At 38.1% G+C, this 23,058-nt stretch overlaps 1 long non-coding RNA gene across 1 annotated transcript in view; it reads right to left on the bottom strand.

The window, feature by feature from the left end:
- The window catches only part of LOC124380096, a 70,587-nt gene extending 47,730 nt beyond the window's left edge, over positions 1–22,857 (bottom strand). The window contains exons 1-2 of the long non-coding RNA XR_006924602.1: positions 22,774–22,857; positions 20,162–20,215 (exon numbers count right to left, since the gene is read on the bottom strand). This is a non-coding gene — a long non-coding RNA (uncharacterized LOC124380096). The remainder of the gene's footprint in view (positions 1–20,161; positions 20,216–22,773) is intronic.
- Between the last annotated feature and the right edge of the window lie 201 nt (positions 22,858–23,058).

The following is a 23,058-nucleotide window of genomic DNA, read 5'->3' as shown; positions in this document are numbered from 1 at the left end:
GAGTTCTAGGCCCAAGAAGGAGCCAGCCGACCTGAGAGTTGTCCTCACCTCTAATAAACGGGCCATGGTGCGTAAGTCCTGACGGCTTACATTTTAGAGGGCGGTGTACACCTCATGCTATGGTGCCCATCCCTCCCAAGCACCACTGGAAGGGCCATTGGCTCTGCCACAAGATGTGTTTCAGAGCACGGTCCCCCAGTTTGAGTCATCTCCTCCCTGGTTCAACAGGGTGTGTCCCACCATGGTGGGACCCCAAGCCGGCTTTGGTCCTGGAACAGGAGGTATGCCCTCTCCTGAGGAAAAGGGACATTGAGATGGTTTTCCCCCCTCTGTCAGAAAGTCAGGCTACTACAGCCTGTACTTCATTGTTCCGAAAAAGGATGGCAGTTTGCATCCGATCCTAGATCTGTGCTCCTTGAACCGCTCACTCATGAGGCTCAGGTTCAGGATGCTTACTCTCAAAGAGGTCGTGTCTCAGATTAAGTGCGAGGACTGATTTGTCACGACAGATCTAAAGGACGCATACTGAGGTTTGCTTTCGGGGGCAAAGCTTACCCATACCGTACCATCATCTGGTGTCCCTCCTCGAGGGCCCTCCTTGGGAAATTCCTCCCAGGAGGGATCTCCTCTCACAGGCGGGGGGAACCCTGGTTCACCCCCAGCCAGAGTTGTGGAGGCTATGGCTGTGGATCCTGAGGGAGACAGTTTGTAGCAGCTGGTCTCTCTGCTGAGGTAGTTGAGACAATCCTCCATTCCAGAGCTCCCTCCACGAGGAAGTTGTATGCCACAAGGTGGCGTCTGTTCACTATGTGGTGTGAGCACCACCGGTTAGACCCAGTACCTAACAGTACCTTCACTTACATCGGAAGCACCTGGAATATCCATGCTTTGTGTTTTAATCTGTTCTGACTGGCGAGCAATCTGTATCGCTTTCTCCAGCATCAAATCGGGCTCTAACTGCAGCTTCTCAGACACTTTGCTATAGGCTATTTGCTCATCTTTAGTAGCACCGAAATCACAAAACTCTGCCAGCTCGTAACTACTGATGAATGCTTCGACACTTTCGCTGTTTCCTTGACTCCTTTTGTTAAAACAAGGGTCGTCATGAATCATATTGTGTTTGTCCATGAAATGTTCATCAAACTTTTTAACTACCAAGCTGTAGTAATCCTTTTCCTCCTTTGTGGAAAATGAAATGATCGTTGCGATCCTGAAACATGCAAAACATTGCCTCCACGCCAGCAAACTTGATAGCTGTGAGAAATCAAAAGCTTCTGGTACATGAAACTTTTTTTCTTTTTCATTTTCTTAGGCATTTCTAGACCTCGACACAGAACAGGACCAGTATGTATGTATGTATGTATGTATATATATATATATATTATCAGTAGGGGGAATTCTAAGTGGGATATTGACACAAAATTTGGAGTCTTGCGTAATGAGCGTGCATGGATGCCATGGCGGTTCAGTGCATTGCTTATAGTTTTCTTTGAAACAACAGTACCTGCTGATGCAAGGTCTTCCTGAGGTCTTCCCAAGGTCTTCCTGAGTTTTCTTTGAAACAACAGTACCTGCTGATGCAAGGTCTTCCTGAGGTTTTGCCCGAGTGGTTCTTCTTTGGACTCCTCGGACAGGGATCTTATGTGGAGCACCTGATCGTGGCACCTGATTTATGGTGAACTAATGCTCTTTCCATTTCCGGATAATGGCCCCCACAGTGTTCACAGGAACATTCAGCATTCTGGAAATGCGTCTAAAACATTCCCATAAAAATGCTTTTTAACAATAATATTACAAAGGTCTTGAGAGAGTTCTTTGCTTTTACCCATCATAAAGTCTTTCCTGTGTGCCTCATGGGTAATGAGAAGCCTTTATAGGCCATCAATTAGGACTAAAGCAGCTGATATCAATTAGTACTGATAGGGGGCAGGGTTTCTCTCTCAATACTGACAGATTTCAGGTGATCTCCTGGCTTTCTATGCCATTTTGCCCCTTGTTATCTTCATGTGCTCAATACTTATTCCCTGTGTCATTTGGCTTGATGGCTACATCTGGTGGAAATTTTGTGACTGATTAGAAATCCCCTTACTGATAAAATTGCTGTGTCAAATACTTATTTTCCCTGCTGTATATATATATATATATATATATATATATATATATATATATATATTATCAGTAGGGGAATTCTAAGTGGGATATTGACACAAAATTTGGAGTCTTATGTAATGGCGTGCATGGATGCCATGGCGGTTCAGTGCATTGCTTATAGTTTTCTTTGAAACAACAGTACCTGCTGATGCAAGGTCTTCCTGAGGTCTTCCCAAGGTCTTCCTGAGTTTTCTTTGAAACAACAGTACCTGCTGATGCAAGGTCTTCCTGAGGTTTTGCCCGAGTGGTTCTTCTTTGGACTCCTCGGACAGGGATCTTATGTGGAGCACCTGATCGTGGCACCTGATTTATGGTGAACTAATGCTCTTTCCATTTCGGATAATGGCCCCACAGTGTTCACAGGAACATTCAGCATTCTGGAAATGCGTCTAAAACATTCCCATAAAAATGCTTTTTAACAATAATATTACAAAGGTCTTGAGAGAGTTCTTTGCTTTTACCCATCATAAAGTCTTTCCTGTGTGCCTCATGGGTAATGAGAAGCCTTTATAGGCCATCAATTAGGACTAAAGCAGCTGATATCAATTAGTACTGATAGGGGGCAGGGTTTCTCTCTCAATACTGACAGATTTCAGGTGATCTCCTGGCTTTCTATGCCATTTTGCCCCTTGTTATCTTCATGTGTTCAATACTTATTCCCTGTGTCATTTGGCTTGATGGCTACATCTGGTGGAAATTTTGTGACTGATTAGAAATCCCCTTACTGATAAAATTGCTGTGTCAAATACTTATTTTCCCTGCTGTATATATATATATATATATATATATATATATATATATATATATATACATATACATATACATATACATATATATATATATATATATACAGTGGCACCCGGTTATGTCGATGTCCTAGGGGGTTGCCAAAAAGCATCGAGATAGCCGATGATCGAGATACATGTTTGTTACTGTCAGGAATCCATCTGCCACGCCCCCTTCGGCGTGGCAGGTGCTTTCTTGGCCGCTTTCTCTGAAGCTCCCGGCTTCGATCGCGCACATATGGTGCTCGTTTAGCACTCATCACCAGCTCCTATTTAAACTTCCACACTCTCACCGTCCGTTATTGTTGGTATATGTTGGTTTACGGCGGCCGTTGTTATCGCTCATGCATATCCCGGTACGTGTCTTTCCACCGGCACTCTCTTAACAGCTGCGCTTTTCTTTCCAAAGCGCATCGCGGATTCCCCCGATCCTGCTGTTGTTAATTTTATGCTTTTGCTGCTCATCCCACGTTCCGGGCTGCGGCCCTACCAAGCGCGGCTTTCGCCTCTCGTTCATCGCATAACATTTAACAACAAAAGGCATATGTGCACTAACTAACAGCAGAGATTCACCAGTATACAACATCTGTAGCATCTGTAAGGTTTGATTTTTCTGCCACTTTCGCGAGTTCTTCACAGTGCTCGAGATATTAGGGTTCGGCGACATAAAAGAATCGACATAACCGATAAAAAATGCTTAGACAAAGCGAGAATTTGGCAGTTCCACTTCAAAAACGTCGACTTAATAGGGTTGTCGAGTTAACCGAGGTCGAGATAAGTGGGTTCCACTGTATTTACAGTGAGAAAAATAAGTATTTGAACACCCTGCTATTTTGCAAGTTCTCCCACTTAGAAATCATGGAGGGATCTGAAATTGTCATCGTAGGTGCATGTCCACTGTGAGAGACATAATCTAAAAAAAAAAATCCAGAAATCACAATGTATGATTTTTTAACTATTTATTTGTATGATACAGCTGCAAATAAGTATTTGAACACCTGAGAAAGTCAATGTTAATATTTGGTACAGTAGCCTTTGTTTGCAATTACAGAGTTCAAACGTTTCCTGTGGTTTTTCACCAGGTTTGCACACACTGCAGGAGGGATTAAGGCCCACTCCTCCACACAGATCTTCAGGTTCTAGATCAGTCAGGTTTCTGGCCTGTCGCTGAGAAACATGTAGTTTGAGCTCCCTCCAAAGATTCTCTATTGGGTTTAGGTCTGGAGACTGGCTAGGCCATGCCAGAACCTTGATATGCTTCTTACAGAGCCACTCCTTGGTTATCCTGGCTGTCTGCTTTGGGTCATTGTCATGTTGGAAGACCCAGCCGTGACCCATCTTTAATGCTCTGACCGAGGGAAGGAGGTTGTTCCCCAAAATCTCGCAATACATGGCCCCGGTCATCCTCTCCTTAATACAGTGCAGTCGCCCTGTCCCATGTGCAGAAAAACACCCTCAAAGCATGATGCTACCACCCCCCATGCTTCGCAGTAGGGATGGTGTTCTTGGGATGGTACTCATCATTCTTCTTACTCCAAACACGTTTAGTGGAATTATGACCCAAAAGTTCTATTTTGGTCTCATCTGACCACATGACTTTCTCCCATGACTCCTCTGGATCATCCAAATGGTCATTGGCAAACTTAAGACGTGCCAGGACATGTGCTGGTTTAAGCAGGGGAACCTTCCGTGCCATGCATGATTTCAAACCATGATGTCTTAGTGTATTACCAACAGTAACCTTGGAAACGGTGGTCCCAGCTCTTTTCAGGTCATTGACCAGCTCCTCCCGTGTAGTTCTGGGCTGATTTCTCACCTTCCTTAGGATCATTGAGACCCCACGGTGAGATCTTGCATGGAGCCCCAGTCCGAGGAGATTGACAGTCATGTTTAGCTTCTTCCATTTTCTAATAATTGCTCCAACAGTGGACCTTTTTTCATCAAGCTGCTTGGCAATTTCCCCGTAGCCCTTTCCAGCCTTGTGGAGGTGTACAATTTTGTCTCTTGTGTCTTTGGACAGCTCTTTGGTCCTGGCCATGTTAGTAGTTGGATTCTTACTGATTGTATGGGGTGGACAGGTGTCTTTATGCAGCTAACGACCTCAAACAGGTGCATCTAATTTAGGATAACAAATGTAGTGGAGGTGGACATTTTAAAGGCAGACTAACAGGTCTTTGATGGTCAGAATTCTAGCTAATAGACAGGTGTTCAAATACTTATTTGCAGCTGTATCATACAAATAAATAGTTTAAAAATCATATATTGTGATTTCTGGATTTATTTATTTTTTTATTATGTCTCTCACAGTGGATATGTACCTACAATGACAGACCCCTCCATGATTTCTAAGTGGGAGAACTTGCAAAATAGCAGGGTGTTCAAATACTTATTTTCCTCACTGTATATATATATATATATATATATATATATATATATATATATATATATATATATATATATAAAAATTTCAAAGGCACGAGCAAACCTACGCTGCCGGTTCCCCGTTTTCGGCGGAGGGTTGCATCAGTCGCTTAGTTGATGATGTATTACTCAGCCGCTCTCGTTGTTCAGTGCAGCAACAACGCTTTATATTTGTATTTCACTAGAAATCTTGAAAAATGTCTTATGAGTGTGGTGCGCGTCTTACACTCACAATCAACCACTACCACATGAGTAAGTGTTAAATTATGTTTACATTACGGTAATTTGTGGTGTATTTGTTTCTTAAAATAGGCTACAAATAATTTTTAAGTGCAGAAATAAGAAATCGCTTTTACAATCATTCTTATGGGTAAAATCAGTTCGAACGTACGAGCAAATGGACCTACGAGCAATTTTCAAGAACGAATTATGCTTGTACAACGGGGTTTTACTGTATGTATATATATATATATATATATATATATATATATATATATATATATATATATATATATATATATATATATATATATATATATATATATATATATATATATATATATATATATATATATATATATATTGGCCCTTTTTAAATAATTAGTGGCTGTTGTAATTGATTTAATAAGTTGTAAATAATCTAGTGCACTTTCCTTTCTGTATACACTGTCTTGCAGCTTTATTATGACTATAATATTACTGGCTAGAACTCTTCTTTTTGTTCTCAGAACAGTCTCAACTCTTTATGACATGGATTCCAAAAGTGTTGGAAACATTCCTTTGAGATTTTGGTCCATGTTGACATGATCACATCACATAATTACTGGAGATTTGTCAGCTGCATATTCATGCTGCGAATGTTCCATTTTACCAGATCCCAAAAGTGATCAATTTACAAGAAGTGACAGGTTTCTATATACAACTTTCAAAAACTAAACAGAGTGCTGACAATACAATTAAATCATGCCATGCATTTCAACTAAGATATAGAATGATATAAAAGAAGACAAGGGGTTAGTAACCTGAAATGTAATAGTGTTCATTAGTTACACCAAGAGTGAAAGGTTAAATGCTGCAGCCATCTGCAGTGGTTTGCAGGCCAATACTAATTTTGTGATTTTACTGCTGGGTTTTACATAACTCTCTTTCCTTTCTTCATCCTAAGCAGAAAATGGAACTACTAAAATATAAATGGAAGGTTTGGGGAGGGTTGGGAACTGTAGGGTCAGCTGTTAAGAAAGTACGGCTCCTTATCTTTCTGTATTGTCCAAACTTTCATGCTTTTATTTGTTGTGGGAACAAAATCAGGAAGAAAGCAATCAAACTCCTTCTTCAATCTTAGGCTTAGTGTAATCCCTCAGATGTTTCTTTTCTTAGTTCTCACAGCTCTGGGTCTGAATTGTTCAGTCATTCTCTTACAGCATAATTATGTCCCTTAGTGATTTAACTTTACTGCATGTAAGATTTTTTTTTCAGCTCTTTTATTATTCTTTCATTTCTTGCTGTCAAACAGCGTAGAAGACTTTTCAACATATTGCAGGATACATAAAAATACATGAAATAACATGCTAGAATTGTCATTCCTCTGGACAGGTTTCAGTCAGAGGAAACCTAAGATGTGGATCATTTGCACAGAATAGTAAATGATCCTGATTCAAGAGAGCTTATCCTTTAGGAAAGCTTATCCTATGTTCCAATTCAGGTGAGGAAAATGGAGATCATGGACTATATAAAGCATAAAATGACAGCTGAAGTAATTAGATCAATGCCCTGAAGTATCTGATAATACATAACATCATCTGTATGGAGCATGAAAGCAACCCCTATGGGAGTATATGGCATTCTCATATCAGATATGCTTTGTTTCCTTACCTCAACAGATTCAAGGGTTCCTGCTCCTGCTATAGTGTATTAACATTGAATATAATGAAATTATATTGTCATACCTGGTGTATGAATTTTTCTCTAAATGGCAGTTGCAGAACCCTAGAAATTCATATTTCTTTAAAGTTCAATAAAGAATTACACATGAACATGTTAAAAATATAGGGCTATTAAGGTTTGTGTTCAAGCTAATTCGTAATTATAAACCAGTTGTTTGTTCCAAAATGTGAGAAAGGCATACCAAAGGTTGAACTGCAAAATGCAAAGTGTGTGATCTCTAATCAGTCCCTGCAGTTTCCATCAACACAGGCTGCAAATCATTGCAAGCTCAAACAAAGGAGGTAGCCCTGCTTGAGTAATGGAAAGTTCATTGCCACAGTCATGGACAGAGATTGAAGAGATTAGGAAAGGATAGGGGAAAGCCTGACCATGGACAAGTTTACAGAGATCAGGGTGGGGGGGGGTCAGCCCTGACCATGCTGTGTACTCCAGCAGGAAACAGGCAAATGATGTCAAAGATAACCAGATTCCAGGCCCCGAGCCTTGCACAGATGTGCAGCAGAAATTAGTGCTACAGTCAGCCTGCTTGCGTAAAAGATCAGAGAATTTTCCTGAGGATCATTTTTGCACTTCAGTGAGCCTTAATAAAATCCTTCCTCTGAGCCACCTCTGTCAATCACAACACTGACCACCACTGATGAGCACTTTCAATGTCATTCACTGAACGTTCCACCCGCAGGGCCAGGAAGATTCTGAAGGATCTCAGCCATCCCAACAATGGACTATTTTCTTTCTTGCGTTCAGGAATACGTTTCGCTTATTGAAAGCAAACACAGAGAGAATGATGAGGAGCTTTCTTCCTCAGGCCATTCAGAGTTTAAACCAGGAAACACCTAGGATTGAGTACTGGACTTTCTCCATCTTCACTTATTTCTGCACAACTTTTTTGCACTATTATATGACACCTTAACTCTGGACTGTCACTTCAACTCTGAACTTGCACAGCACAGTGACTTTATACCACACCATACTGCACATGGACACTTGAAAGACAATCATACTAAATCACTATAATTTGTACTGTCAATATCTGCTATACGCATCCATCCCCGTATAGATTCATGTATATACATATATTTTCTATAGTTTATACTTTTTTATTTATATACTTACTTTTTTATCGTTAAATTCTATTTCTTTTTTAGGCTTAAATGTTAGACAGTCCAACAAAGCATTTCACTGTTTGTCGTACTCTGTATGTATGTGTATGTGACAAATAAAATTAGAATTTGAACTTGAATTTGAACTTGAACTTGATTAGAAGCAAGACCAATTTTTTTAAAGAAACCATATTAAGAGGAACTGGATCAATTTCTGCAATCAGTTGAGTAATAAAAGGCATAGGGCACCAAACAAGGTGAGCATCAATAGAGTACTATATTTGCAGCCACATCTCTAGAATTTCTGTGCATCAAGCCTATAAAAAAAAAAAAAATCGAAATAGCCAAATTTGTTGCCTTTACCATTTAAAAGGCCTTAGCGGTCAGTAAGCACGTTCACACTATTTTCTGTGTGCTTTAAAAACTCATAATTACCTGAAACTCTTTGTGGCATTACTGAAGGCCTCCATTAGTTTTGGAGCAAAAGGCTACTAGCCATATTCAATATTTCCAGCACCCAAATCCTTTTTACGGATTACGCCGATTTTTATTGATTACAAAACACACAAATCAATTCTCTGAAAAGAAGAACAAAAATATGCCTAAAAGATTGTAGCTAAAAATGTTTATTTACATGTTTATAAAGGCCATGTTCATAACTACAGATTTTGTGTAACTGTTTTATTTGCAAAACCAAATGATTCAGCATTGGACTAATGTCATTTTCGTTTGTTTTTAGAGGATTTTACAGAAATGTTTTAAATTAGAAAATAAATGCCTTAAATATGGTTAATTATAGCTCTGCATTAGATGAAATATGATTAATGATCTGTTCAGGATATAATACACGTTATAATACAGTAACTATTTGTCTGGAAATCCTTTAAAGTGATCTTCATCCTAAGGTACAAGCAATGCATGGTTACAAGCAAATTGGTTACTTGATTGGTTGAGTGATAGTATGAATGTTTAATTCATTGTTCACTTGCTTCACTGACTGATTGATTGAACTTCTACACCAGATGATTACAAAAACTGACAGCTAAGCCAAGAAAATAAAAGATTAAATGAAACCAGCATCCATCGTCTGGTGATTGTTAACCTGATTGGACTTCCCATTTTCATTACTGCATTCATTATGGCTATTTAGATTAGTAAATAATAATGGTCATATAGTTAGAAAAAGTCCAGAACAGTGTGCTGGTTCATTAAAAGTGCACATCCAGTAGTCTTGCCATAGCCAAAAATAGAATTAAGAGATAACACGGTGAGTGGTTAGACAGTGGATAATATTTTTCTGAGTGGCCCCTTTAAATCAAGTCCTGGACATTTTGCAAATTATGACTCCGAAATAATATTTACCTGGGTTTGCAACGATGAGACTTTTAAAAGCCTTGGGTTAATTTGAAATTAATTGATTTTATGATGAGCACATTGCGGTTATGAACTTCTTCCAAGGAAAACCCAAAGGGTAATTGCACATGTGCTGTTATTGAGAAAATGAATAACAACTTAATTACTCATAGCGCTTGGAAGCAACTAACAAATCACATAATGATCAGGCCTATTTAGCATGTACATGCACTAAACACTGCAATCCTAGGCATTTAACTTTCCTGTCAAACATATTACATCATGTATTGAGCTTTTTTTATAGGTTCAAATGGTTTGGGTGAATAGGCATATTATTCAAAGTACAAATATAGAGAAAGAAAAGCTATAGTGAGTGACTGCATTGGAAAAGTTCATATAATATAGTGCACTATATGTGAGGGGGTGGGGCAAAGACAAGAGAGACACTACTGACAAAGGCGAGAAAGGGCACCACAGATTGGGACATGTCTAAGCAGGTCTTATCTGGCTCCACACAATTTCATGGTAGTTTGAAACAAGTGGGCCATGTGCAGCTAAATCAGTGGGATTTCTATCTCTAAAGGGTTTGATGGTTTGCTGAGAGCTGAAAGCTGGGGCTAAGGGTTTAGTTTTCTGAAAACTGAATGAAACCCTACATGACATTTTTATTGGTTATTGTTATTAATTTGATTTCATTTTGCGAAGCAAATAAGGTACACCAGAATTTGAGTCCATCCGAATGTTTAATGAAGAGCGACAATCAATGACTGAATAGCAAATACAGCATTAATAATGTTTCAATAATTCAATGTTTTTGAAAATATATAAGTAATAAATCAAAACAAGTAATGTTATAGGACCTATACACCTATTATTTCTATAAATAAAAATAAACCTGACTTGACTATTGAATAGTGTTGCATAGGCTGACACAACATGTCTTACAATATGCATTTATTTGTAATTTTACTGTCATTTACACATTTACACATTTAAAGCTACATTTCTGAAACATCAATAAAACGTTAATTCTTGTTATTTATTTTGTTATAACAGCTATAAACAGTCTCTCTGCTTTTCTTTTATTTGATGTAAATACAATAAAAAGACCCTCAGGTTTTGTGTTACTTAGAAATCGTAAAGTATACTAACCTAAAGCCTCTCCTGCATTCCTTGTTAATTAGTTTTTACTACAAAAATGGTAACATTTTACAATGAGTACATAAACATAAACCCCAGATTTATCTTGCAGCTGGTTTAGTGTCTCTACTGCTGTTAAGATTTACCAACACCTTCTGGGCAATCAGATTCAAGAATAAAAAAAAGAACTGAAAATCCTGCAGAATTATTTTTCGTATGAGAATTAACACTACTTTTTCTTTTGGCTGCTCTCGTTAAAGGTTGCCACAGCAGATCAAATTAATCACCTGCATGTCTTCCCTGACCACATCCATAAACCTCTTCCTTGGCCTTCCTCGTTTCTTCCTTCCTGGTGGCTCTATCCTCTGCATTCTTCTACCAGTATATTCCATGTCACTCCTCTGCACATGTCCAAACCATCTTAATTGCACCCTTCCTCACCTTGTCTCCAAAATGTCCAACATGCATGATCCCTCTAATAAACTCATTTCTAATCATGTCCATTGTCTTTACTCCCAATGAAAATCTTGACATCTTCAGCACTGCTACCTCCAGCTACGCCTCTTGTCTTTTAGTCAATGCCACTGTCTCTAAACCATACAACATAGCAGCTCTCACCACAGTTCTATAAACTTTCCCTTTTACTTTTGCAGATACCCTCACTCCTACCACTCTGCTCCACTAACTCCACCCTGCCTGCACCCTTTTCTTCACTTCACACTCTTTTGTAACACACTTTCCATTACTTTGCACTGTTGACCCCAGGTACTTAAACTTATCTATCTTCACCACATTCTCCCTGCATACTCCACTGCCCTCCCTCTCATTTACACACATGTACTCTGTTATACTCTTACTGACTTTCATTCCCCTTCTCTCCAGCAAGTACCTTCACCTCTCCAGGCTCTTCTTAACCTGCTCGCTACTCTCACCACAAATCACAATATCATCCGCAAACATCATCAACCTGTCGATTGCCAATGCAAACAGGAAAGGGCTCAGAGTCGATCCTTGATGTTCCACCTCCACCTTTAATAATTCTGTTGTTCCTACTGCACACTTTACTTCCTCATACAATACCACAATTCTTCTTCAGGCACCCTGTCATACACTTTCTCTAGATAAATACACAATGCAACTCCTTCTGACCTTCTCTATACTCCATTAACATTCTCAAAGAAAATACTGCATCTGTAGTGCTCTTCCTAGGCATGAAACTATACTGTTGCTCACAGATGGTCACCTCTTCTCTCAGCCTGGCTTTCACTACTCTTTCCCATAACTTCATGGTGTGACTGATCAACTTTATTCCCCTGTAGTTACTGCAGGTCTGCACATCTCTCTTATTCTTAAAAAATGTTACCAGCACACTCCTTCTCCATTCCTCAGGCATCCTCTCACCTTCCTGAATCTGGTTAAACATTCTTGTTTAAAACTCCACTGCCTCTCCTAAACATCTCCAAACTCCTATATGTCATCTGGCACAACCAATGTTTCACCCTTCATCCTCCTAATAGCTGCTCTCACTTCCTCCTTACTAATCCTATCCACTTCCTGCTTCACCATCTCCACATTATCCAACTTTCTCTTTCTCTTATTTTTCCTGTTCATTAGCTGCTCAAAATACTCTCCACCTTCTTAACACACTCTTTTCACTAGTCAACACATTTACAGTACATCTCCATCCTTTATTGCTCCAACTTGCAGCACATCCTTCCCAGCTCTGGACCTCTGCCTGGAAAATCGGTATAAATCATTTTCTCCTTTCTTAGTGTCCAACTTCACATACAGCTACTTATATGCCTTTTCCTTTTGCCACATCCCTCTTCACCTGCTGCTGCATCTTCTTGTACTCCTGCCTACTTTTCTCATATTTCTACCGATCCCAATCCTATTTCGCCAACCTCTTTCCCCTTATGCTTTCCTGTACTTCCCCATTCCACCACTATGTCTCTTTGTCTTCCTTACTCTTTCCAGATGACATACTAAGTACCTTCCTTGCTGTCTCCCTTATCACTTCAGCAGTAGTTGGCCAATCATCCAGCATCTCTTTACCACCACTTCTCTGAATCTCATAAGAGCATTAACACTAATTGTTCCATAATACATTTATGGAACAATAAATGGTTCCACATAGACAAAAAAAATGGTATTATAATGTTAATGCTCAATGTTCCATAATGACCTTTTTGTCTATCTGGAACCCTTGTGTGAGCCACAATCTAACTATGGTGTGGCAAGTCATCATTAGAGCAGATGTGTTTAGAACATTGCAGGGACCTAATTTCCTGCATGTCACAGTGTAACCTTCTTCAGTTCTTCAGATTAATATAAATACAAACTTCCCAGACATGTATTATTTGTAAATTCACTAGTGGTCTATCAACACCCACAAATCCATCCGTGTCCAGGAAAAAGGGAAATATCCAAAGGTTATTCACAGAATGATGCAATAAATTATTGTGCATCATTATTTTCAGACAATACTGACCAGAAACACTTTTTTTGTTTGCTTGTTTCTTCAGATTTTACAGTGTTGTGGTTTGGCTGACAACTCTCAAGTTGTACTTGACACATTAACCGTTTCGACAAGCAACCCATTGACCTCATGTAAGAACAGGTCAGTGACAGAATGTTATGTCTAGACAAGGTTTTTTATCAGAGGCCTTGTTCAATAAACACTTTCTTTTGTTTATAAATAGTAATGGAAGATGATCTAGGCTCTGTCCTGAGAACTTGTGGTAATCTGCACTTCCCAAGATTATACCACATTATACCCCAATTTGGGTCTATCAGATATGGTAGAGTATTAAAATAGCTATTTCCTTTGGACTTCTAGGAAATGTCTCAACCTTTCACGACTGCATAATAAATCTGCTAGAATTAAAACAAATAGTGATTATGGATAATATGAAATGATGTTTTTGCAATGCAGTTGAGAGGGGGAAAAATGATAAATTGCATGTTATACATTTTTTTTTATACATTTTTATCTGCAAAATTATTGCATTCTTAAGGTCCATAATTAAAATATTCATAAAACTTTCTGTTGAATGCCTGCCAGGTCAGAGGACTGCTACAACACTGAAAATCCAGCATTGCTTCACACAGAACTACAGGCAGTCTTGTTTTTTATTACCTGCAGATGGATAAGACAGGGGGATTCGTGACTTCTTCAAGACCAGGTCTATAAATTGAGCACATAAAGAACACAACAGACCAATAATAGATGCTTGACTTGTCTTTGCTTTCCACAGTGCACCATTTAATCCACATTATGTCTGATTTTACATGGTAACAAAAACAAGCATGTTGAGTGCTGACTCTTTAGGCAAAAGTGCTCTTATTTAAAGCTTTAGTGGCCTTAACAAAGGTGTATTCATTTGAGCTTCCATATCATTCTTTTTGTCTGGCATACAGCTTTTGTTAACTCCATTGTTTATTAAAATCAATTTATTATTTTTTATAGAAAATGTTTTTTTTCGCTCAGATAAATGCAAAGACTTAAATATTAATTTCATTATAGTTAATTATGTAAAACATAATACAAATTAGTTTTAGTCTCAATTTTATTCAAATTCTCTGTCATATTATAATTTAGGGGACTTGTGACAACTTCTACAGTCATCACCTTGTAGCCAGACAGCCGACTTTGTGTTGTAATATACAGCATTTTAGTTCTTTGTCTGGCATTCCACAGCCTGTCCTGCATTTAAAATGGAAATAATAGGTTGAACTGACTAAAGTATTAGCAAAAGTTTTTGTTGTGTTTCTATCATAATACTTTGGTAATATAAACCAATCAATCATCCCCAGGGGGCAGGGGCCAAACCCGGCTTTTGCGCCAATGGCAATGAAGAATGTACTGAAGTCTGTTATAAGGGCTGTGTCAGCTTGCACCCAACCACAAATGTGAGGTCAAGTCATAGAAATCCTTCGCTAACATACACTATATGAACAAAACTTTGCAGACGCATGACCATATGATTTAAATGTGCTTTTTACACATTCCATTCCACATTTAGTCCCTATTTGTTGTTATAATATGTATATATCCTTCACCATTATGGGCTGATGTTCCATTAGATTTTGGAGTGTGCTTGTTAAAATTTGTGCTCATTCAGTCGTAGTTGCTTTACTAAAGTCTTATGTAGGGTGAGGAGGCCTGGGAAACAGTCAGCATATTAATTAATCTCAAAGCTGTTCAGTGCGGTTAAGGTTAGAGCTATATAGTAGGACATTCATGGTGTTTTACTCATGGAAACTCATGTAAACCATGTCTTCATATCTTCTATGTGCACAGGGGTACTGTCATGTTGGGACATGTTTGGATATACTAGGTAAAAAAATCTAATGCTACCACATCCAAAGGCATCCTATACAAAATATGACACATCAATGTTTCTCTTTGTTTCACTCTGATACAAATGTCGAATAAGAACAAAAGTTTAATTTAGTTATTTTATTATTATTATTATTATTATTATTATTATTATTATTATTTTAAACATTTATCTATGATGATGTTCAATTTTCTTGCTAATGGAGCTTGAGCAAAAACAGCACTGAGCACCGACCAAATGTAGTTTAAAAGGAAATGAGTACAGTATTTCAATAGGAATGTATTTGACGTCATTTATAAATGTTAAGAACAGTTTAATAAAAATTGAAACACTATACCTGATAATGCATAGCATCAAATGTTTTATATATTGTAATTATATGTACTGGTCTCTTTGTAGAATAGGCAGTTCATCTTTGCCAACCAATTCTTTCTCCACATTTTCCTCTATTTTCTTTTTTTTTATATTGTTTCCATATAAAATAGTGCAGAAATATAAACCACTGGCAGTTATTTTAGATGACTGACAGCGCTTGTGTTTATTTTCGTGAGAAAGCAGGATTTGGGGATCAGACGTGCTTCGGCTGGGATCACGCCAGATGAAAGATCATGAATTGTGCGAGTCTCATCTGTGATTGCTTGCATACTGTGCACCCTGCTATGCTCACAAGACAACAGATTACAAGTGATAAGTCATGTAGTGTAAACAGTGCAGAGATTATTAAAGCAATTTTTTTGTCCACTAGGCAATAATCATTGCACTAGACATACTTTACAATGCAGACCTCATTATCCACCAGAATTTGGAACTTGTCTCAATGTACATAGTCAAAAACCACCTATTTTTACTGATATTGTGTGTAATTACTGTTAACTATTTTATAACTCTAAAGATATAAAGCGGTGTATAAGTTTGAGTGTGCATAAATGATCCTCAACACAGTGATCTAAATTAAATGTCACTAAATATATTTTATTTTAAGTACAGTCAAAGTTTCTCACCGCTCTTTACTTTTGGCATGCTTGATTAAATTTGATACAATCTATTTGACATTTAGAATTGCATCATGCATACATAGACATTTTACTGGTCGCATGCAATGAAATTCTTTTCTTATTTCCTCTAAAGATATCATCTTGTGCTAAATGGATGAGCCAGAGGGCATAGCTCTTAAGTTTGCATGAGTTGAGATGTGTCTCTAATGCTCTAGACATACCTGGCTCCTGGAAGCAGGGTTTGCAATGTAACCCTAATCCCCTGAATACCACCCGCCTGTGTATTTTTATCACGACTCCAGGCTGGGGCTGATGCAACCTTTTGAGAAGAGAGAATGGGGGTATAGAGGTGGGGGTACAGAGCACTGTACAGACAGAACAGGGAGCAATGTAAGTGTGTGTTGGGAGGGGAATAGGTGGACCTCAAATCCTCATACTTTGTAATCTCATCTGTTACTAGAACATGAGCAAGAATACAGAATGAATTCCACGCAGGTCTCGACGAGATGACTCTCAGTTGCCAAGCTAACAGAGGCACTGTTTAGAGGAGAAACAGAGCCTCGTAATGGAGCACAGGCCTGCCAACCTACCCCTTACTCCCCTATGGTGTTTCACCACACCCCTGCCTCAGTTATTACTGTCACAGGGTACTGTCATGTTGGGACATGTTTGGATATACTAGGTAAAAATCTAATGCTACCACATCCAAAGGCATCCTATACAAAATATGACACATCATTGTTTCTCTTTGTTTCACTCTGATACAAATGTCGAATAAGAACAAAAGTTTAATTTAGTTATTTTATTATTATTATTATTATTATTATTATTATTATTATTATTTTAAACATTTATCTATGATGATGTTCAATTTTCTTGCTAATGGAGCTTGAGCAAAAACAGCACTGAGCACCGACCAAATGTAGTTTAAAAGGAAATGAGTACAGTATTTCAATAGGAATGTATTTGACGTCATTTATAAATGTTAAGAACAGTTTAATAAAAATTGAAACACTATACCTGATAATGCATAGCATCAAATGTTTTATATATTGTAATTATATGTACTGGTCTCTTTGTAGAATAGGCAGTTCATCTTTGCCAACCAATTCTTTCTCCACATTTTCCTCTATTTTCTTTTTTTTATATTGTTTCCATATAAAATAGTGCAGAAATATAAACCACTGGCAGTTATTTTAGATGACTGACAGCGCTTGTGTTTATTTTCGTGAGAAAGCAGGATTTGGGGATCAGACGTGCTTGGCTGGGATCACGCCAGATGAAAGATCATGAATTGTGCGAGTCTCATCTGTGATTGCTTGCATACTGTGCACCCTGCTATGCTCACAAGACAACAGATTACAAGTGATAAGTCATGTAGTGTAAACAGTGCAGAGATTATTAAAGCAATTTTTTTGTCCACTAGGCAATAATCATTGCACTAGACATACTTTACAATGCAGACCTCATTATCCACCAGAATTTGGAACTTGTCTCAATGTACATAGTCAAAAACCACCTATTTTTACTGATATTGTGTGTAATTACTGTTAACTATTTTATAACTCTAAAGATATAAAGCGGTGTATAAGTTTGAGTGTGCATAAATGATCCTCAACACAGTGATCTAAATTAAATGTCACTAAATATATTTTATTTTAAGTACAGTCAAAGTTTCTCACCACTCTTTACTTTTGGCATGCTTGATTAAATTTGATACAATCTATTTGACATTTAGAATTGCATCATGCATACATAGACATTTTACTGGTCGCATGCAATGAAATTCTTTTCTTATTTCCTCTAAAGATATCATCTTGTGCTAAATGGATGAGCCAGAGGGCATAGCTCTTAAGTTTGCATGAGTTGAGATGTGTCTCTAATGCTCTAGACATACCTGGCTCCTGGAAGCAGGGTTTGCAATGTAACCCTAATCCCCTGAATACCACCCGCCTGTGTATTTTTATCACGACTCCAGGCTGGGGCTGATGCAACCTTTTGAGAAGAGAGAATGGGGGTATAGAGGTGGGGGCACAGAGCACTGTACAGACAGAACAGGGAGCAATGTAAGTGTGTGTTGGGAGGGGAATAGGTGGACCTCAAATCCTCATACTTTGTAATCTCATCTGTTACTAGAACATGAGCAAGAATACAGAATGAATTCCACGCAGGTCTCGACGAGATGACTCTCAGTTGCCAAGCTAACAGAGGCACTGTTTAGAGGGAGAAACAGAGCCTCGTAATGGAGCACAGGCCTGCCAACCTACCCCTTACTCCCCTATGGTGTTTCACCACACCCCTGCCTCAGTTATTACTGTCACACACAAGAGCTGGGAAAGCATTATTAGCATGACAATGCAACCACAGACAAAGATGAACTTTGCAGAGATCCAGATGGTTTCAAAACTCTGCAACAGTCCCTAGGACATTGCAGATGCTGGGTTTGGTGGCAATTATTCCTGTTATTCTTACAGCTCTAGTACGTCAGTGTAATTTGACCTACAGAACATACATGTTGAGTATGTACTGAGGGATCACTCTCTTATTCCCAAAGGTTACATTAACATACATTAACCGATAACATAAGTCAAACAGCAAAATGTGCATTGCATTGAAATATATCTTGGAAATGTAAAGGCCTTTTCAATATTTACTATGCTTGATGTATAGGTAAAATCACATCTTGTGTTATAAATTTGAAACGCTGGCACAAACTACAGCTAGTGCAAAGCATAAGCTTATCAGTGTGACTTTATAAAAGAAAGAAACATACCAAAATGCCACAGAGGGGCAGGATATATTTCATGAGGAATTGATTAGATACATTAAAATTCCATTTGAGTGATATATTTCCTCATATATTGCATAATTGCATGTGTTATTTGGCAACAACAATACAAGGAAACTGGTACAACAAATCGCTCAAGCACGAAGACAGGAATGCATATACTATAAAATCAGCTTACGCTTACACAAAATCTGACATAAATTTTCAAAAATATGTACTGATAAACTAAGGGCAACAAGAAATCTCTCTAGAAAAAGAAATGTCATGATCATCCATGTATAGAAACTTTAGAATTTAAACAGGAAAGTGTCACATTTGTTTTCATAAATATAAGCCACCTGCCTAGGCATCTGATCATTTTCCATAGACTGACAGGTGGAAAGTGTCATATGGCGATTATATGGGCACATACTCTCACTCTCTTCACTCTCTCTCTCACACACACAGTCTCTCACACACACACACACACACACACACTAAGGGTTTCCACTTACCCAGCATGCTTTCTTCATAATGCTGCGATACCTTAAGGCAATTACCACACCTCCAAGAAAACCACCTACAAGAAACACCTGAGACAAGACTGGACATACAGAGGTGGAGGTGTTTTGGTTTTGGCATGGCTGTCTCCACAGGGATTTTTACCAGGACATTCTTCATTTGCTTTTTTATTTGTTTTCATTAATCTCTCAGAGACGCCAGAGCTTAGCTAACAGTGCTTAAGACTGGCTTAGATGCATTGGGGGCAAACAGGAAGAGTTGAAATTTCGAGCAGGTTTCTCATTGGTTTTGTAATGACTGTTACCTAATACCTATATTTAGCCATCTTTATTGCGTACCCAAATGAGCAGAAAAAAACACTTATGGGATTAAAGACTTGCCAGGATCTAGATGAATATCATATTCAGTGCCTTAACGTGATATGCTGTAAACTGAATGTTACATTAAATTAAAAAAGAAAAAATCATTTACTTTTACTGTTAAACCAAGTGTTCATGTGAATCAACTACATGGATCACTTCAGTCATGGCAAAATGAATAAATAATCCAAATGGGTTTTTTTTAACAAATGAATGAAAGCTGTTGCTCATCACTCACATGACTCGTCACAAGAGGTCTGAAAGTAAAAACAAATACTTACATTTATCATGAAATTATTTTGGAACCACTGGAAACTAACCACCTTTGGGCAAACCTGTCAAATAAAAAAACACATAGGGAAACCATAAAAATGACATAGGTATATAATTTCACAGATATATCCAGGGTTATAAGCCTGAAATTATAAAAGTAAAAATATACAAACAACTTTGCATCATGGTTTGCTATAACCTTTCTGGGAAGTTCAAACTAAATTGCCTACAGGGACTTTCCAAACTTTGTGCATGTACTCCAGCGAGCTGCAAATAATCACTTTCAGATTAATCTCACCTATTCTTTACACAAAAAGGAAAGTTCCTTGCATGCAAATCAAAGAAAAGCATGCCATGTTATGGAACGATCATGCTCATCACTCATCATGTTGGAGAATTCCCCTTTTGGTCAGTGGTTTTCCTTGTCAAGTTTGTGCCAGGCAGCAGTGATTCAGACGATACTAGGGGAAGGATAGGGACTTTCTCTTTCCTTCTGTCTCCTAATACAAAGTCCCTGTAGCACTTTAGCCTTATCAGACATAGACAGTACCTGAAGGTCATCTCACAATTAAAAGGGACTTGGCAGCTTCTCAGAGTATTGCATTGCCAGCTTTTTTTAATCAAGTTTTAAAATTCAGTATAAATTTGAAATTCTTGTTAAATTATATTAAAATGAAAGGCAAGCATGAAAAGAAATTGCCACCTGGTGCTATAAAGCTTGGTTTCCCCCAAATTCTGCCTCTCAATGCATTATGAGACATATGGGCACACCATTATTCTAGCACTCTGACTGAGCGTTTCTTATTCACAGAACAAAGTGCTAACAAGCCCAGTGTGGGAACGCTGAACAGGTCACCCATGGATTCTCTGAATTCAGTTGTTGGAACACGTCACATCAATTGTGTCATTAAACTATTCTTCTGGCTGCAAGTCATGAAAAGGCACCAGAGACTGTTCTGTTTTTCCCAGAAAGCTTGATACGTATTTAGTCACTGTTTATTTGATCATGCCAGGTCAACCGTAAATTGGAATTTAATTTTGGCAAGAAAAGTACCATGCTGAAACGTGACACCTATGAGATGCAAAGTGATCAGTAATTTCCGCATACTAAAAAAATGCCGGAATAAGTGGCACTTTGTTTCCATCATTTGTTTTGCTTTATTTTGCCTGCAGATTACCTACAAGGCAAACAGAGAACATTTTCTAAAGCCAGGTTTAGACTGTTGGACAAGAGAAATCCTGTCATCAAACTATTTTTCACACTTGATCGCTGATGGGGAAAGTCACCTCATAAAGATGTACTTACTGTATGACTGTCGACTGTTAATTGGCAATAATAGACATCTTAGTCTGGTCAAATTAAGGAATATGGACATGAAAACTCCACTGCTGCTTTTTGACTGTTTGTTTAAATGACAGCCTCATTTACTATGAAAATTAAAGTCATTAAACTAGTTGGACACCTGCAGAAAAAAGAATACACCACACACAGGTGTCAGGTGTCTGATAGTGAAGAGTGCACAACTGCTATATCAGATTATGACATTGCTTGCAGTAAACTATGTTTGATTAAAATGTGTGATATTAGAATCTGTTTGTCCATAATCAGAAGCTCAATTCACACATGAATTACCATCTAGCCACATTTCAAATCAAAACAATATACTGTCAAAATTCCTGCCAAAGTCATAGGGTTTTCCTGGATACTTTAGCTGGTTCTAAGAAAGTTAGACTGTAGTGTTCTGCAAACAGCTCCTGTAATGGCTCATAACATTATGATTATGTTGCTTGCACAATAGTCACCCTTTAGACAAAATCATTAATATTGCAGCAGTTGTGGATGAATATTATATTAATTACTCATGCGTTGAGGAATCAGGACACAAGAGTACTTGACAGATTGAATTGTTTAAACTTGTTTTTAGCTATGCCAAATTAGTATTCGTAAATGTATCAGTATTCGTAGAGCATTGTCAAGCGGATTTAAATGATTAATTGCTGGCATGAATTTATTTTTTTAATTTATTTTTTATTTTTTTTTTTAATACAGAAAAAAAAAACGTGTTATTTTGATGATATTTAGCTAAGGGCTCTAAAATGACTGGCTACAGTGAGTATAGTATGCCTCTTGATATCCGGAATCAAGAAACTGTTATCTGCTGGTCCAGAACATGGCTGCTTGCTCTGAGCCTGATCATTTTCTGGCACATATCAAAGTGTAGAGGCCCACCATAGTCAGCTCAGCTCATACACCTCCCCTGCAGTTTTATTGATCCCAGAGCCTCATCAAGTTCATTCTTTGAAAGGTACATGTGAAGCAGCTTGCATGATAGCTCTGGCTAATTCATTCCATGCACAGGATTACTGATTTCTTAAGACAGATGGAAAGAAGAGACCATCAGAATTGTAAGATAGTCTCTCTATGTACAAGTGCTTAAAGCGCACAGATTAGATTCGGATTGTGGAATAACAGGGCCACTTCTTATCTTGGTTAAATTTAGAAGGTGTCTAATACCAGGTGTCTAATTACCTTAACAAGTAATGCCAGTCGTTTTGTTATATTAGGAATTGCATCACATAATGATGTGCAAATAAAGCGTGAAATGAACAAAACACATACCTTGTGTAATGTCATTGGCAAACTTATGTAATGCAACGAAAATGAAAGTGTCAAAGGCATAATTAGGGTGGCGATGAAATTTTCCTGAGATAACATGCTGGCAAGGATTAAATAAGTTGACACGCCATGTATGAAGTCTCTGCCTGTGGGGTAATTAGGCACACCTGGTCTCAATCTTACACCCAGAGCAGAGAAGCTTAAACACGACTCATTAGACAGCATCTGTACAGAATGTCAAGAAAGCTTTCAAAGTAATTAGTGCACACAAAAGAAGTTAAAGGGTAA

This window comes from Silurus meridionalis, chromosome 3 (genome assembly GCF_014805685.1).
Source record: "Silurus meridionalis isolate SWU-2019-XX chromosome 3, ASM1480568v1, whole genome shotgun sequence".
Classification (NCBI taxonomy): Eukaryota; Metazoa; Chordata; class Actinopteri; order Siluriformes; family Siluridae; genus Silurus; species Silurus meridionalis.
This window is presented reverse-complemented; position numbering and strand designations above follow the sequence as displayed.